We start from the raw sequence: 16,775 nt of genomic DNA on the forward strand, positions 1-16,775 counted from the left end.
TCTAAGGAGGTCCAATCGAGGAATCATGTGCCTTTAGATAATGAATAGACCATCAGTGAAGCACATCATACCTCATTTGAATAAGAAATCATTGGGGTGGTTTTGGTGTATTCTTGATTTATGATATATCTTTATCGTCCAATATATTCTGGGAATAACATCATCTGTCTGCTTTGTCTTTGCAGTTTATGAAAATATAAACCATGGGTATAATTACAGCATTTAGGGTGATCTGAGGTTCTCATTGAGAGTGACCAGGATGGATAGGATCAGAAGTAAGTCCATCAGAAGGACATTACATGTTAGAGACCTTGGAGATAAAGTCAGAGAGGCCACACTGAGATGGTTCGGACATCTATATTGGTAGAAGGAAGCCAGTTAGAAGGTGTAGAGGACGACCAAAGAGGAGGTTTATGGATGTAGTGAAGGAGGACATGAGGGTAGTTGGCCAAAGAGAAAGAAGAAGAAGAAGAAGAGGGTAATACTGAAAACTGAGATTTATTATCTCTTATGGCGTTTTCATGTCTTGATGATTAAATATAATATTATGCAGTTATTTTAAACATCTAATGCCAATATCGTGATCAATGGCATTTTAAAGTTATCACACAAGATGAGAAGAAATCCAACATTGATGGCAAGCAGGAATGATTAAAATGCCTTTTGGAACATCTCAATGAAAATGTCATTCCCCTTTTCCAGCTGTTGCATAGCTGCACATTCCCAAGGTTCTGACAGTTGAATTGCAGCACAATATTGCTTCCCTTCATCTCGGAGATGAAGGATAATGACAGCAGCATCCCTGCACTCTGAGGGAGTACTAGCATTAGGCCAAACGCATCGTGCCTGGGAAAGAGATGGTCAAGGGCCTGGGATGATTCCATGCATACACGCATGCAATCTACATGCAAATTGTTAATGATAACCAACACAAATCATGAAAAATATTAATCAAAACCACGAAGACGTAGACATGAGTGACGCTTTCCATCACAAATATGTATTAAAACGAAGTTAAATGTTGCTTAATTTTTTTTATGCTTATTACGGTAAAAGCATTGCAACGGACAGGTAACTGTAACATTTCAAAAACATGAAAAAATAGCCTCAGTTACATATATTTTTTTCCATACAGTAGATGTTCTTCAAGTCCAAAAAGTTGTCCAAATGGGTTTTAACCCACAATGGAGAAATCCCAAAACAAAAACAACTGCCAGGCACGACAGTAGTAGGCTGCGGTCCACTGGGCAGTAGTAAGTAAACTCCAAAACTACAACAAATGTATACAGCAAAACTACAACAACTACAAAACTCAATGCCATGGAACACAAAGGAATAATCCAGCAATAATCCAGGAGTAATCAATTACAGGTGTACTTTAAACATCAGACCACATCAAACTATGTAATTTAATTTTGCAGTTTTGTTTTTGAAAGTTGAAATACTACAGAAAGCAACTGGCGGGCCGGATTCAAACGCTTGGTGGGCCACATGTGGCCCCCGGGCCGTAGTTTGTCCACCCCTGCACTGGAGTGTACCCTGGATTGACAGTACCTTATGGCAGGGTTCCTTAAATGGTGGGTCGGGACCCAGGACAGGGCGGGTCATTGACAACAAGTCAAAAATGTCATTAAAATATTCAATGTAATTGTTTGATAGTATGAAGTGTGTATTTTGTTCATTACAAATATGATTTTTTAAAATATATTATTATTTATATTATTTATTGGCATCCTCTTCTGGACTGTGTCATATCGCAAATGATGCGGCGCATGGTTGATTTGGAGCATGAACAATTGCTTAATTTTCTTATGCTTATTACTGTAAAAGCATTGTAATGTTTTTGTAACTAACATTTCAAAAACATGGAAAAATAGCCTCAGTTACATATATTTTGTACATACAGTATATGTTCTTTAAGTCCATGGAATGGATTGAGTAAGGAACTCAAACAATGCACAACAATGAGCCAATTCAAGAAACAATACAAGCAGTTGATGTTTGCTAAATACAAGGATGAAGAGTCTTGAACCAGTCATGATGTGCTATATGTATCACTATATTGACACTTACTATGGTACCCATTATGTCATTGTATCGTCATATCACCTCGTACGTCGGTATGTGACAAAAAATAAATAAATAGAATAAAGTAAAAAAAAAAAAACATTTAATTATATTCGGAAAGCAGGAAGTGAACAAATGCCATTGGATGGTCATATCACCTCGTACTTCGGTACAAGGTACAAAAAAAATCCTTAAACTGTATTATGGAAAGCAGGAAGTGAACAAATGTAACAGTTACTGATTGTAAAAGTACCAGATGGAGGGGTAGGATTTAATAAGCTTTGCTTCTTCCTACTCCTTTTGGACATGTGGAACTGTGAACTGATTATGTGATGCATTCAATTGTAATCGGATGCATGTTCAAATGAAATAAAACCATTACCATTACCAAAACAACTGCCAGGCACAACAGTAGTAGGCTGCGATCCACTGGGCAGTAGTAAGTAGACTCCAAAACTCCAACAAATGTATACAGCAAAACTACAACAACTATAAAACTCAATGCCATGGAACACAAAGGAATAATCCAGCAATACTCACCTCTCTGCGATGAGGAGTAATCAATTACAGGTGTACCCAGTGGAACCTCCTCCTGTCAGAGAATGGAGTTCTGTGGAACAAAATAATAGAAACAGCAGGAGAACATAAACATATAAGGATATTATTTCATGTCTAGTCCACAAAGTCAGTATAATTGCTATAATACCATGCATTTACATAGCATCATTTCCTCACTCCAATTTGTATTAACTTGAATACTTAATGGATTTAATCCTATCTGGTGATGTGTATTTGTATAATAAGGGAGCGTGCGGCCTATAACACCTCATATCAAAGTGTGCAGGATTATTTAGAAAATTATTTTCCCCACCAGCAAGGTCTATTAACTGGTATCATTAAAGATGACCTTTTCAGGTTTAGGATGGACTTAAACTACTACTAGTACTATATTTTTAAGCCTGCGTCTTTCAAGAAAAGCATGATTTTAATGCTACATCACATGCATCAAAATACTTACTGACATAACCCCTTCCCTCGCCTGACTTAAACCCTATTAAGAATTTGTGGGCTCTTCTTAAACAGCAGATTTACCATGAAGCAAAACAGTACCCCTCTCTGGTTAGTGTCTTGGAGGCTGTGGTTGCTGATGCACAAAGCGGTGATCGACAACAGGCTATTGCCAAGGAGGGTGGTGGGGTGGGTGGGGGTTCACACTCAAGTCCAGCATGGTACAAATGGCCTAGTGTGAGTACGCCTTTCAAGACAGGAACTGAGTCCCCCACAATAAATCCCCTTCATGGATGCACCCCATGTTGCTCACGGCATGTACCGGTACCTACATACACTATCAGTTTGGTGGGTGTGCAGGAAGGGGTCTTTAGAAGCGTTGCGTTTACTGGACTGGGCACTTGGAGAAGCAGAGATTAGTTCTTTGCCACTTAAGTTCTTCTCTGCTTTAGGGACCAGCTCACAAGTCTCTCTCAGCCAGAGAAGACAAGGAACAAGGATGCTATTTGGAAGGTGCTCAAGGACTGCTAACAGCATTTAATACACTATTTTTTATTAATCATGATTTCAATCATGATTAATTACAGTTTTCTAATTAATTCATCATCATCATATGTCTGAAATATGCCCACTTTTACTGTATTTTGGTAATGGTAATGGTTTTATTTCGTTTGAACATGCATCAGATTACAATTGAATGCATCACATAATCAGTTCACAGTTCCACATGTCCAAAAGGAGTAGGAAGAAGCAAAGCTTATTAAATCCTACCCTTACATCTGGTACTTTTACAATCAGTAACTGTTACATTTGTTAACTTCCTGCTTTCCATAATACAGTTTAGTTTTACAATCAGGAACTGTTTCATTTGTTCACTTCCTGCTTTCCATAATACAGTTTAAGGTGTTTATTTTTATTTATTTTGTTATTTATTTTTTTATAATGTACTTCGTACCCAAGTACGAGGTGATATATATTATATATATATTTTATTAACAGTCCCGTCTTTTTAATGCAACACACAGCATAGGACAACACACCACCGATTAACTCAAGTTAAGTAGATAGGAAAGCCGGGTGAGGGCTTGCTGACTGGGGCTGCAGCCCACTCTCAACGGGCCCACTCTACACCCTGGCTTTTTCATGCATGGGTTGAAAAAAATATAGTACAGCAAAAAGACTCGTCTTTTTCAGATTTTCACTGGGAAAAAATACAGTCTTCTGTTTGTTCAATATGGTATATTTAATGTTTAAGTATTGGTCATAATGATTTTGCTGGATGCAATAAAAACAGGCTTAACTAGTTTGCTGTCTAACTGTGCTGACTTAGAATGTGAAAAGACAAGTGAAATTTGGTACTGGACCATTTTCAACTAAAAATGGTAATGGTAATGGTAATGGTTTTATTTCACTTGAACATGCATCAGATTACAATTGAGTGCATCCCATAATCAGTTCACAGTTCCACATGTCCAAAAGGAGTAGGAAGAAGCAAAGCTTATTAAATCCTACCCCTCCATCTGGTACTTTTACAATCAGTAACTGTTACATTTGTTCACTTCCTGCTTTCCATAATACAGGTTCAGGTTTTTTTTTGTTTTGTTTTTTTGTTTTGTTTTTTAATAATTTTTTTAATAGTACCGAAGTACAAGGTGATATGACCATCCAATGACATAATGGGTACCATAGTAAGTGTCAATATAGTGATATATATAGCACATCATGACTGGTTCAAGACTCTTCATCCTTGTATTTAGCAAACATCAACTGCTTGTATTGTTTCTTGAATTGGCTCATCGTTGTGCATTGTTTGAGTTCCTTACTCAATCCATTCCATAGTTTGATTCCACATACTGAAATGCTATGGCTTTTTAACGTAGTCCTAGCATATAAGTGTTTCAAATTGAGTTCTTCCCTGAGAACTAAATAAAAAAATATCCTGTAAATATTTTTGTGGAAGCTGGTGGGACGTTAATGGAGTGAGGTTTTCCCGTGTCAATAAGCTTGTGTTTTCTAACAAGAATCACTATACAGGAATTCCTTGGTTTTCTGGCCTTGTGCATTTAAAGCGTTAGTTCGGAATTTTTGACATGAAGTTGTATCCTCATCAACATTCTCAACAACAGTGTCTGTTGTTGTCTGTTGTCAGTGCCTCAACAGTACCCCTCCCCCTTCTTGAAAACTCCAAAACCGACCAGAACTCGGCTCACAGGACGAAGTAGGGCAATGGGGATGTCATACAACTTCCTGTCAAGAAATCCAAACTGTTTCTTTCAATGGTTCGTGCAGAGCCTTGGGTGCATTGCAGTTTCTTTTTCTTTTTTTTCAAATGGGCATCCCTAGCAACCAAACACAGAAATATACAGGCATGCCTAAAATGCCTTATTGTGTACAACCAATGGGAGTTGTTAATGCTAGAAGAATACATAGCCAAGCAAAAATGCAAACAGGAAAACGGAGGCTCCAAATGAGGAGATGATGGGTTCCCACGGAGTGATGTTAGAGCCGACGAGGTTTTGAGACGTGTGATGCAAGGGATTGGAGCTTTGAAACGTTAATCGCTTCACTACCCAAAGGGGACCGTGCTTTCTCCTGCCCTCTTTCTCTCTCAGACGGAGGACTGAAATGTAAAAGAGGTGTTGGAAAAGAGACAGGTAGAAAAAAAAACGAGAGGCACAAAGGGCGGATGAGACAGAAATGTATTGGTTGCTGTGTGCTCCAGCAGGCTACACATGCACATGTAGTCTTCTTGTTTATGAGCAGGTCTTAAGGGATGTTGGAATGGATCTCTCCACCAGAGCACTTCATGACTTTGGGATTATGGGGCAGGTAGTGAGGGGAGCAATGACATCTATCATCCAACATCCGGCAGCGTTGCATTTTCAGTCTATTCAGGATATTGCAGATAGGGGCTGCACGGCGGTCGAGTGGTTAGCGTGCGGACCTCACAGCTAGGATAAAAATAGCCATAGGTATGAATGAGTGTGAATGGTTGTTTGTCTATATGTGCCCTGTGATTGGCTGGCCACCAGTCCACGGTGTACCCCTCCTTTCGCCCGAAGAAAGCTGGGATAGGCTCCAGCAACTGTAGAAAATGAATGAATGAATATTGCAGATATGAGGATTGTATATTAGTGATAAGCCGGATATGAGTATGAAATGAGTAAATATCGTCAATATCCGTATTTACAGAAAATGCTCATTATATAGTCGATGTTCACGCTCCGTGATTGGCCAGTCACACACAGCGACCGCCTCTCCCTAGACGAACTGATTGTATATCCTTCCATCTTCCCAGTTAAACAGATGAAGCATTACATTACAGCAGCCAGAAAAACGATGGACGAGCAGTGTGCAGTGCTGAGTCAACTGAAAACGAGTGGTAGAACATTGCCAAAAATATTTTACCTATGATCCCAGCTATCCATAGAATAGCCATCAACTACCATTTTGTCCAAATTGGGGCTAATTGTTATTGCCAAAGGCATATTCTAAAAAGTAAAAAAAAAAAAAAAGCTATTTTTTCATATGATACAGCCAAAAAAAAACGGTGGCCATATCATATACAAGCTGCCATGTACACTGTTTCTTTAAATATTTAATTACCCAGCAAATCTTGAGCAATGCCCATTGCATCCTGGGATGTTTCTGTGTAAAATACCTGAACAATCCCCCTTGCTCTACATCCAGCATCAAGGTCTATTAAGTTTGTCTGTTTTTAAATTAGCAATATATAAATTATTCATTGACTTAATTACACCATGACTCATTACTGTATGTATACGTAGTGGACACCTTTTGAATCAGGGATCACTTTCCAAGAGCAATAAATAGACATTAGTTAATAGTAATGGTAATGGTAGTTTAATTTCAAAAGGAGTAGGAAGAAGCAAAGCTTATTAAATCCTACCCCTCCATCTGGTACTTTTACAATCAGTAATGTTACATTTGTTCACTTCCTGCTTTCCCAATAGTTTTATTATAATTTTTTTTTAATTTTTATTTTTTTATTTTTTTAATCATTCATTATTATTATTATTATTATTATTATTATTATTATTATTATTATTATTATTATTATTATTATTATTATTATTATTATTATTATTATTATACGCTTATTATTTACGCTTTACAGTGAAGAAAAATAAAGTAATGGTAATGGTCATGGTTCAGTAACTGTTACATTTGTTCACTTCCTGCTTTCCTAATATAGTTTTTTTTGTTCATTTTATTTTTGGTGATGTACCAAAGTATGAGGTGATATGACCATCCAATGACATAATGGGTACCATAGTAAGTGTCAATATAGTGATATATATAGCACATCATGACTGGTTCAAGACTCTTCATCCTTGTATTTAGCAAACATCAACTGCTTGTATTGTTTCTTGAATTCTTGAATTTAAACCCAAAGAAAGATGGGTATTTGCATGCGGACTCGTACTCAACAGGGAATAGGGGCTATTAAATAAACTTGACTTGACTATATATATAGTATATATATAATATATAGAAAAAGGATGGATGGATAGTGAAATGTACAGAAAATGTGTCGCTTTAAAGTACCACTGGGTTATTTCATCAAGGAGAAAGTTAGTCTTTGTGATAGCTCAACATAGTTCAAACTTATTTTTATCGCAATAAGATGGACTGTTAGCCTGAGGTTGTAAAAAAAAAAAAAAGCAGACGGGAACGTTGAAGTGGTTACGGTCGGATAATGCTTCCTCTTTGCATCACTTTAAACTTTTAGTGGGTGGCCCTTAGCCGTAATGGTCCCTTCTCTTCTCGGTGTCTCTTTATCACCGTAGTTACCATCCTGCAGACGTCTGGCTTCTCATTGACTCATCATTAAGTCCAAACATAGGATTGCTCATTTGATGAGCCTCTGAACTCTTATAGCATTTCTCTCTCTCGCTCTGTCTGAACAAGATAGTCCCATTTTCAATGTGAAGCCTGAGATAAAGCCATCAGGGTATAATTGCGTGAGGATTGGTTCATGCTTTCGAATGTTCACACAGAACCGAGTATCTGGAATGATAGTGGGTGCAACTCAAGATGGGAGGACTGGGGATTCCTGTAACAACCTTGACTTCCCACTGAGACTGCAGTGATGTGTACTTTGTAGCCTGGATATAACTGGACTTGATCACATGTCTTAATGAATAAATAGGGCCAAACTGTGGCTCCCACTAAAATGTTTCCCACAGAGCTGCCGGTTAGTGGATTGTTGGGTGTCATTGGGTGTAATATGACTGGCAGGCCTAAAAAGTCTGTTTCGGTTAGCACGCAGACCTCACAGCTAGAAGGACCAGGGTTCGATTCCACCCTCGGTCATCTCTGTGTGGAGTTTTGCATGTTTTCTCCAGGTTCTCCGGTTTCCTCCCACATTCCAAAAACATGCTAGGTTAATTGGCGACTCCAAATTGTCCATAGGTATGAATGTGAGTGTGAATGGTTGTTTGTCTATATGTGCCCTGTGATTGGCTGGCCACCAGTCCAGGGTGTACCCCGCCTCTCGTCCGAAGACAGCTGGGATAGGCTGAAATAAATTTACCACAAATGTAATCAAATTTGCCTACTGCAAACGTAATACTGAATTTCCTGCAAATGTAATAACTATTACATTTGCAGGAAATTATTACATATGTGGGAAAGTGAAAATCTGTAAATGTAACAAAATGTAATATAACTTCCCGCAAATGTAATATGAGACAAAATAATGTCTTTTGTGGTTGTTGTTGTTGTTTATTTTCATTTATTCATTCATTTTCTACCGCTTTTTAAATGTAAATGTTTGAACCATTTAATGTCTGCATATCAAAAGCCAAAAACTTGAATAGTCAATTTTTTTGAAGTAGGCCTAATGAAAACATTTGCAAACTGGAAACGGTTGTTTTCACTGTGTTTTGAAATGTTTACATGAACAAAGTTGCGATTCTTTTAGTTCAAACTTGATGTGTGCATTTTCTGGATGGAACTCTTTCAATCGAAAATGCCAACGCTCATTGTCAGCCAGCTAAATCCTCATCAGCTGTGAAAATGCAGAGCAGGGAGAGCTTCCTTCCTCTCCTAAATTGTGTTTTTATGCTGAAAAAGACAGTATTGAGTATTTGAGATTTGCAGCTTTTGGCTACTTTTGAAGGTTTTTTAAGCCCATTTTATCAGTAAGTAAACAGTGTATTTAACTATGGATGACTTCTCTTATACTTAAATTGCTGATTTAAGCAATTTAAGGATGATCACATGACTCACTGATTTAAATGAAATGTCACTTGTGAGAATTCGGCATTGTGACTTCCTATCTTGGGTTTCTGTTCCATCAAAAACCAACAATTTTTCAATTCATAAAAAAAAAAAAATCCTGTTATTCCCTTCAAAAGGGGTTTTCCAGGGACAATAGCGGCCCTTTATGTGCACACTACAATGCAGCTATCTATGACGAACCAAAGAGCTTGGACATTATGGCCATTTTGGGACTCAGAAACCAAGATGGCGGCCGCACAATTCACATAATCGGATAACCTCTGCAACAATCATCTTCATGCTAAATATTGCTTTGCTTCTTCTTCGCCAAGCGCTCAGAGTTAAATCAATTTTGTGTGTCCCCCCCGTGTGATGTGTGCGTCTCATTCCTTTCAGGTTTAATTCTGTTTGGATGTGCCACACAGTTAGCGCGGCTCGGCAGCTGTGACGATTTGATTGGAGGAAGTGAGCCGAACAGGAGGCGACGCTGGTAGTTGATAAAGTGTGATTAACTGAGATCCTGTTTCTTATAGGTCAACCTGGCACAATGCTGGGGGGGAGCTGTGTGGGGCTCTTTTTGGGAGGTGTTTTTGTTGAGTAGGGATATAAATTGAGAAAATCTAATTAATTCAATTAACTGGACCTTTTCTCCAGAGGAGTGGTAATGAAGTTAGTGGTGTGTCGGTCATGAACGAACGGGTCAAAAGAACTAGTTCTTTTATTGTGAACAGAATGAACGAGGTCACCACCCCTAAAATACCCGTTCACTCTGTTCAGTTGCAAATGCTTTTTTTTTGATTGGCTGGAGAGTCAGTTCACCGTTCCTCTTTGCAAAGACTCAACAGTGCAACAATACGTGATGACTGGTGGTGTGTCAGTCATGAACGAACAGGTCAAAAGAACTCGTTCTTTTTTTGTGAACAGAATGAACGAGGTCACCGACAGTGTTGGTCAATCTCTCGGTCTCTGTCTTTCAGTTAGCTAACCCACCCACCCAGCGGGGGGGGGGGGGGGGGGGGGGGGGGGGGTGTTGGTCGTATCACGGGACCGGGGAACTGAGACACTCGTATTTTCTGGACTATAAGTCGCTCCGGAGTAAACTGAGACACTCGGATCTTCTGGACTATAAGTCGCTCCGGAGTATAAGTCGCACAAGGCCAAAAAGGCATAAATGCATCATTAGGTAGAAAAAAAAACATACATAAGTCACGCTGGAGTATAAGTCGCATTTTTTGCAGGTCATTTATTTTACAAACTACTTGACCAAAACAGACATTACATCACCTTGGAAGGCAAGTTCTAACATTAATAAAAGAATAGAGAACAGACTGAATAGGTGTAAGATATGCTAACACAATGGTTATTCAGCTACACAAAAAATAAACATGAACAGAAAAAGTGTCCAGTGTTTATGTAACATAAACAGTTCTTTCATTTATAAGTCGCTCTGGAGTATAAGTCGCAGGAACAGCCAACCTATGAAAAAAAGTGTGACTTATAGTCCGGAAAATACGGTAATTCAGATTTCAAGGTACATCATCACGTGTTGTTGCGCTCTTGAGTCGGAACGAACGTGAACATGAGTGAACGGACTGATTCTATGCACAGGGGGAGATCACCAGCTAAATACCAATTGACCGAAATGAACGGATCTTTTTACTGAATGAACCGGAATGATCCGGTTCACTGAAATGAACGGTTATGCCCACTACTAGATAAAGTCCAACACTTAGAGATTGGAACCCAAGGTGGAGTCAGGAAAAAGACAGCAGATGCAGACCACATCTGTTTAGGTGTGAGCCAGACCCTCCGGATTCGTTTTTTTTTTGGGAAGTCATTTGCTTTTTTTTTCTTTCCCACACCCCATACTGTATTCACATGCTTTATATATAAGCATCCCCGGGTCTCTTGTTGCGTATTGATCTTTATTTAGCAGCAAATAGCCTTGTAGATTTAAAGAGCTAAACAAAACACTCTGCGGGGAAACAAAAAAGTGCACATTTGTCACTGCAGGGTGGTTTAGCAGCTAATTTCATTGAAAAGCAATCAACTGACACAGTGTTGACAGACGGGCGATTGTGTGAGCTCAGGCTTTGTAAGGCAGTGAGTCGACGCTTGAGAATGAATCTCCCATCACCTCATCAACCAGCCACTCATGTTAAGTGTATATTTACTCTCTACATGATGTTTATTTGTACTGCATTGACTTATGTTCTTATTAGAACAATAATAACGATATTCAAAAGTGAGCGCCAGAAAGAGTCCGGTAATTCACAGTAATTAGTGGACAACAATGTTTTTTTTCCTGAAAAACAACCATGACTAGACAGATTTAGCACTAGAAAAAGCGAATCCATCACTGTATGTTTTATGTGGACATTTAATGTAAGGGTCTTCGACCTCTTTGCCATAAAGTGCCGTTTTAAAATGTCCTTATCAGCCAGTCTGTCATCACAATTTTGTGTCTGGTAATAATGATAGTGATTAAAATCAGAACATGTTGCCATTCCTACAGTGCTATCATACTGACCAGAATATAAGACAACTCTAGGATTATAGGATGACCCAGTTTTTTTGGAAATATGTGTTTTAAGTCATTTCTAAATCATATCTGTCTGCTGTTTGACTATACTTCCTGCTTTTGTGTCGTGGCTATGGTGTGTGTGACTGCCAGGAAGAAAAGCTGTGATTCGCTTGGTGGAGAATTTCGATATCGTTTTAGAATCTTGTCAGTCTGATACTTTATGTAATGTCGTTGAAATCTATGCATTTATCGTCTTTGCCACTTATCCTCACTGGAGCCTATCCCAGCTGTCTTCAGGCGAGAGGCGGGGTACACCCCGGACAGGTGGCCAGCCAATCCAGGGCACATACAGTATAGACAAACAACCATTCACACTCACATTCATACCTATGGACAATTTGGAGTCGCTAATTAACCTAGCATAACTGGGTACAAGCTATACAAGCTATTCGCTGTATAAGCTGAGTGGGACCAATCACAGTGGAGTGAATGTGCCCAGAGGCGGGGCGTGGGTTAAATAAATTGAAACAAACCGTTTTGGAAATCCATGGAAATACAGCTGGAATAGGTGCAGATTCTGGAAGATCTAGAATACTTTCTGTGCAGGTTATTGTGTGTAGCTGCTCTATAGGAGTCCACAACTCAATACAAGGGGCCAAAAATGAGCATAATAGGTCCCCTATAATAACTGCACCCAGCATGTTTTTGGAATGTGGGAGGAAACCGGAGTACCCGGAGAAAACCCACGCATGCACGGGGAAAACATGCAAACTCCACACAGAAATGGCCGAGGGTGGAATCAAACTTAGGTCTCCAAGCTGTGAGGCCTGCACCCTCGCCACTCGGTTGCCGTGCAGCCAAACTGGTAAAGATTCATTCATTCATTCATTTTCTACCACTTATCCTCACGAGGGTCGCGGGGGTGCTGGAGCCTATCCCAGCTGTCTTCTGCCGAGAGGCGGGGTAAACCCTGGACTGGTGGCCAGCCAATCACAGGGCACATATAGACAAACAACCATTCACACTCACATTCATACCTATGGACAATTTGGAGTCACCAATTAACCTAGCATGTTTTTGGAATGTGGGAGGAAACCTGAGTACCCGGAGAAAACCACACGGAGATTCGAACCCAGATCTGTCTTTGAAATTATATGCTCCAGTTGTGTGAGTGCACATAGTCAAATGTATGAAGACAAGTTGGGAACATTGTCTCAGCGTCAGACATAATGAAAATAATGCTTCTAATATGTCACCTTGCGTTCCTACACATTGTTGTGCATGTCCATCATAGTTTCGCTGCTCCATCATCAGCCTGATTTTACACATTATTTCCAGGCTACCTAGCAAGTCACACTTCCATCCCTGCGCGGAGCGTCAGTGGACATTATTCCAGGCAGCAGTTTACATTTTAGAGTTCCAACAATGTTGTGACTTCATTCATGACTGACACAGCACTATTTTTATTATTGTTTTTAATGCACCTCAATATACGTAGTAAAAACCATTAAAACCTTTTATTTTAACTTTTGATTTTAGTGCCAATTGCGCTCACTGTAAACTGGTTAGCGCGTAGGCCTCATAGCTAGGAGACGCAAGTTCAATTCCACCCTCGGCCATCTCTGTGTGGAGTTGGCATGTTCTCCCCATGCATGCGTGGGTTTTCTCCGGGTACTCCGGTTTCCTCCCACCTTCCAAAACTTTAAGCTAGGTTAATTAGCGACTCCAAATTGTCCATAGGTATGAATGTGAGTGTGAATGGTTGTTTGTCTGTATGTGCCCTGTGATTGGCTGGCCACCAGTCCAGGGTGTACCCCGCCTCTCGTCCAAAGACAGCTAGGATAGGCTCCAGCACCCCCCGCGACCCTTGTAAGGATAAGCGGAAGAAAATGAATGAATGAATTTCATACAGGGCTGCACAGCGGTCGAGTGGTTAGCACACAGACCTCACAGCTAGAAGACTCAAGTTCAATTCCACTCTCGGCCATCTCTGTGTGGAGTTTGCATGTTCTCCCTGTGCAGGCGTGGGTTTTCCCCAGGTACTCCGGTTTCTTCCCACATTCCAAAAACATGCTAGGTTAATTAGCGACTCCAAATTGTCCATAGGTATGAATGTGAGTGTGAAGGGTTGTTTGCCTATATGTGCCCTGTGATTGGCTGGCCAATGAAGGAATGAATAGTAATATTGTTTTTCCAGATCCATACAGTGTTGGCCACCTTCCTGATTTCTTTTTTTCGCATAAATATTTCAGATTATTATCCATTATATATTTCAGAAACAAATTTAAATATGAGTCAATGACAACACAACTGAACATAAAGTGCAGCTTGTAATTAAACATTATATATATATATATATATATATATAGGGACCAAAAAATCCCATCCTATATGGCCCTGTGTGGAAAAAAAATTGCAATACAAGCTTCATAGCATCTAAGATTATGAGATGCAGGCTCATCGTTGTTTGGGTCCGACAACAACACTGACCCAGTTTTAGCGAGGTGAACTTCTTCCCAATGCTTCATAATAGTCTCACCTGAGTCAACAGATGCCAATATGAGCTCAAGAGATGCTACAAAAGCCCGGTGCGGCGGGTACAGCGCACACACTCCTCACCCATCTAGCTTGATCACTCCCAGGACTATGGCCGTGATTACGGAACTCTTGTTGTTGCTCTTCAGGCAAGGTCAAGATGGGGTTCTACCTTCTAAGTGTAGAATTGAAAAAAAGGCAAATCCCCCAATCTTGCTAAAGCTTAAGCTTGTGGGATTTGATTTCTTTTCTTCTGAAAAAAGGAATGCTTCAGGAGTTGAGGGTTTTACTGGTCATCAGAACTGGGTTAAATTGGGCCAGACGGTCACAAGGGACGCACAAAAATGGAGGCTGCACACACTCGGATTCTACCACTACTTTGCTTCGCTATGCTCAAAGCCACTTGGAGAAAAACCTGAGAGTGTGAGTAATTATTAATTATGTTTTTTTTTTTTTCTCTTGGAAGAACTTTTAAAAAAAAAGTATGCAATCAAAAGACATCCAACATGAAACTTGATTGGAATTGGGCAGTTTTGTTCTCTCTTTCAAGGCACAGTTACGCAACTGCTGGCACTGTGAGAAGCCTAAAAATATCATAAGCTTACAAAACAGCCAGACGATAACGATGTTCGGGTCCATTTAGAGTAAGCTCGGTGTCACCAACCCCTTCGCTCACTCTTCCATTCCCTTTAAAGCTTTTATTTGTTAGCTATGGCGTTATGACGACACGGTGCGACATCCTCATCTGCTGCTGAGTGAGGAAAATAGTCACCCACTTCACACAAGAACACGTCTCTGCTCTCAAAAACATGTGCTTGTGCATCACGGGCGCCACCAAACGTCTTCCCTGCCACCTGGGGGTGGGGGGGTGGGGGGTCGGGGATGAAACATTTAAAGCGACATCTCTGTTTCTTCATTTAATTTGCATGTCAACTCGTTACTGCGCTCAGACTCAAAGTAGTCTCAGCCGGGTAGTGACTCAAGACTGAAGTGTATCTACGGGGGGGTGAGTTTGTGTCGGCCCACGAAGGGGTTAATCTCGAAAATGTGTGCGAGGAGTCTCAACTGCAACAACACCATCACTAATTCATATGTTGTTTTCTCATCTACTGGGACGTGGTTGTCCTTCACTTGCCCCTTTTTTTTCCTTGGAATACCTTGTTCTTCACAGGTAGGAATATATTTACTTCCATTAAAGAGCAGGGACACCTGCAAAGATGTCATACAGTCTATTACACACTCACTCGCTACATTCGATGGTTAAGCTGCACAACGCGCCGAGTGCACCATTTGAGATGCAAGAATTCATTCATTAAGTTTCTGTCTCTTATTCTGTTCAGAGTCATGGGTGAAGCGAGCTGCAATCACTTCCAGTGTTGACAATTTATGGCAGGGGTGTCAGAACTTTGTCGATCCAGGGGCCACATGACTAAAAAAAATGAATATAAAAAAATTATATTTTGTAAACCAACCAACATGTGCATACTAGGAAGGTATCTAGATTTCAAGAAAAACAATATGTGACAATTTGTGATATACTGTAGGTGAAAAACTAAATTGTTTGTATGAACTTCAGGCTTAGGCCTTTTTCCCCAAGAAAAAATATCTAATAATAACTTTTTCCGCGGCACGGCGGTCTAGTGGTTAGCGCGCAGACCTCACAGCTAGGAGACCAGGGTTCAATTCCACCCTCGGCCATCTCTGTGTGGAGTTTGCATGTTCTCCCCGTGCATGTGTGGGTTTTCTCCGGGTACTCCGGTTTCCTCCCACATTCCAAAAACATGCTAGGCTAATTGGTGACTCCAAATTGTCCATAGTTATGAATGTGAGTGTGAATGGTTGTTTGTCTATATGTGCCCTGTGATTGGCTGGCGACCAGTCCAGGGTGTACCCCGCCTCTCGCCCGAAGACAGCTGGGATAGGCTCCAGCACCCTCCGCGACCCTCGTGAGGAAAAAGCGGTAGAAAATGAATGAATGAATGAATGAATGAATAACTTTTTCCCGTCCCGATTTTTTTTTTAAATGATGACCTTATTTTTTGTCACATTACGACATAATATTTCAACTTTTTTCCTCATCATATTACAAGTTTGTTCTCATAAAATTGCATTTTAATTTTAATTTTAATTTTAATTTTAATTTTAATTTTAATTTTAATTTTAATTTTAATTTTAATTTTAATTTTAATTTTAATTTTAATTTTAATTTTAATTTTAATTTTAATTTTAATTTTTTATTTGGGGATTTGGGGGTCCTGGGTTTTATTTATATTTATATTTATATTTATATTTATATTTATATTTATATTTATATTTATATTTATATTTATATTTATATTTATATTTATATTTATATTTATATTTATATTCATTATTTTTAATTTAATATTTTATT

General features: G+C 39.5%; 2 protein-coding genes across 3 annotated transcripts in view; one reads left to right on the top strand and one right to left on the bottom strand.

Moving 5' to 3' along the window:
- The window catches only part of dph1 (diphthamide biosynthesis 1), a 294,949-nt gene that overhangs the window by 169,654 nt on the left and 108,520 nt on the right, over positions 1-16,775 (bottom strand). For both annotated transcript variants that reach the window (XM_058080444.1, XM_058080439.1), the window contains exon 2: positions 2,608-2,677. The gene's annotated coding sequence lies outside the window, so the exon portion shown is untranslated. The remainder of the gene's footprint in view (positions 1-2,607; positions 2,678-16,775) is intronic.
- The window catches only part of rtn4rl1b (reticulon 4 receptor-like 1b), a 179,486-nt gene that overhangs the window by 96,451 nt on the left and 66,260 nt on the right, over positions 1-16,775 (top strand). The gene's annotated exons all lie outside the window — the stretch shown is intronic.

Source organism: Doryrhamphus excisus, chromosome 8, assembly GCF_030265055.1.
Source record: "Doryrhamphus excisus isolate RoL2022-K1 chromosome 8, RoL_Dexc_1.0, whole genome shotgun sequence".
In the NCBI taxonomy this organism is placed as follows: domain Eukaryota; kingdom Metazoa; phylum Chordata; class Actinopteri; order Syngnathiformes; family Syngnathidae; genus Doryrhamphus; species Doryrhamphus excisus.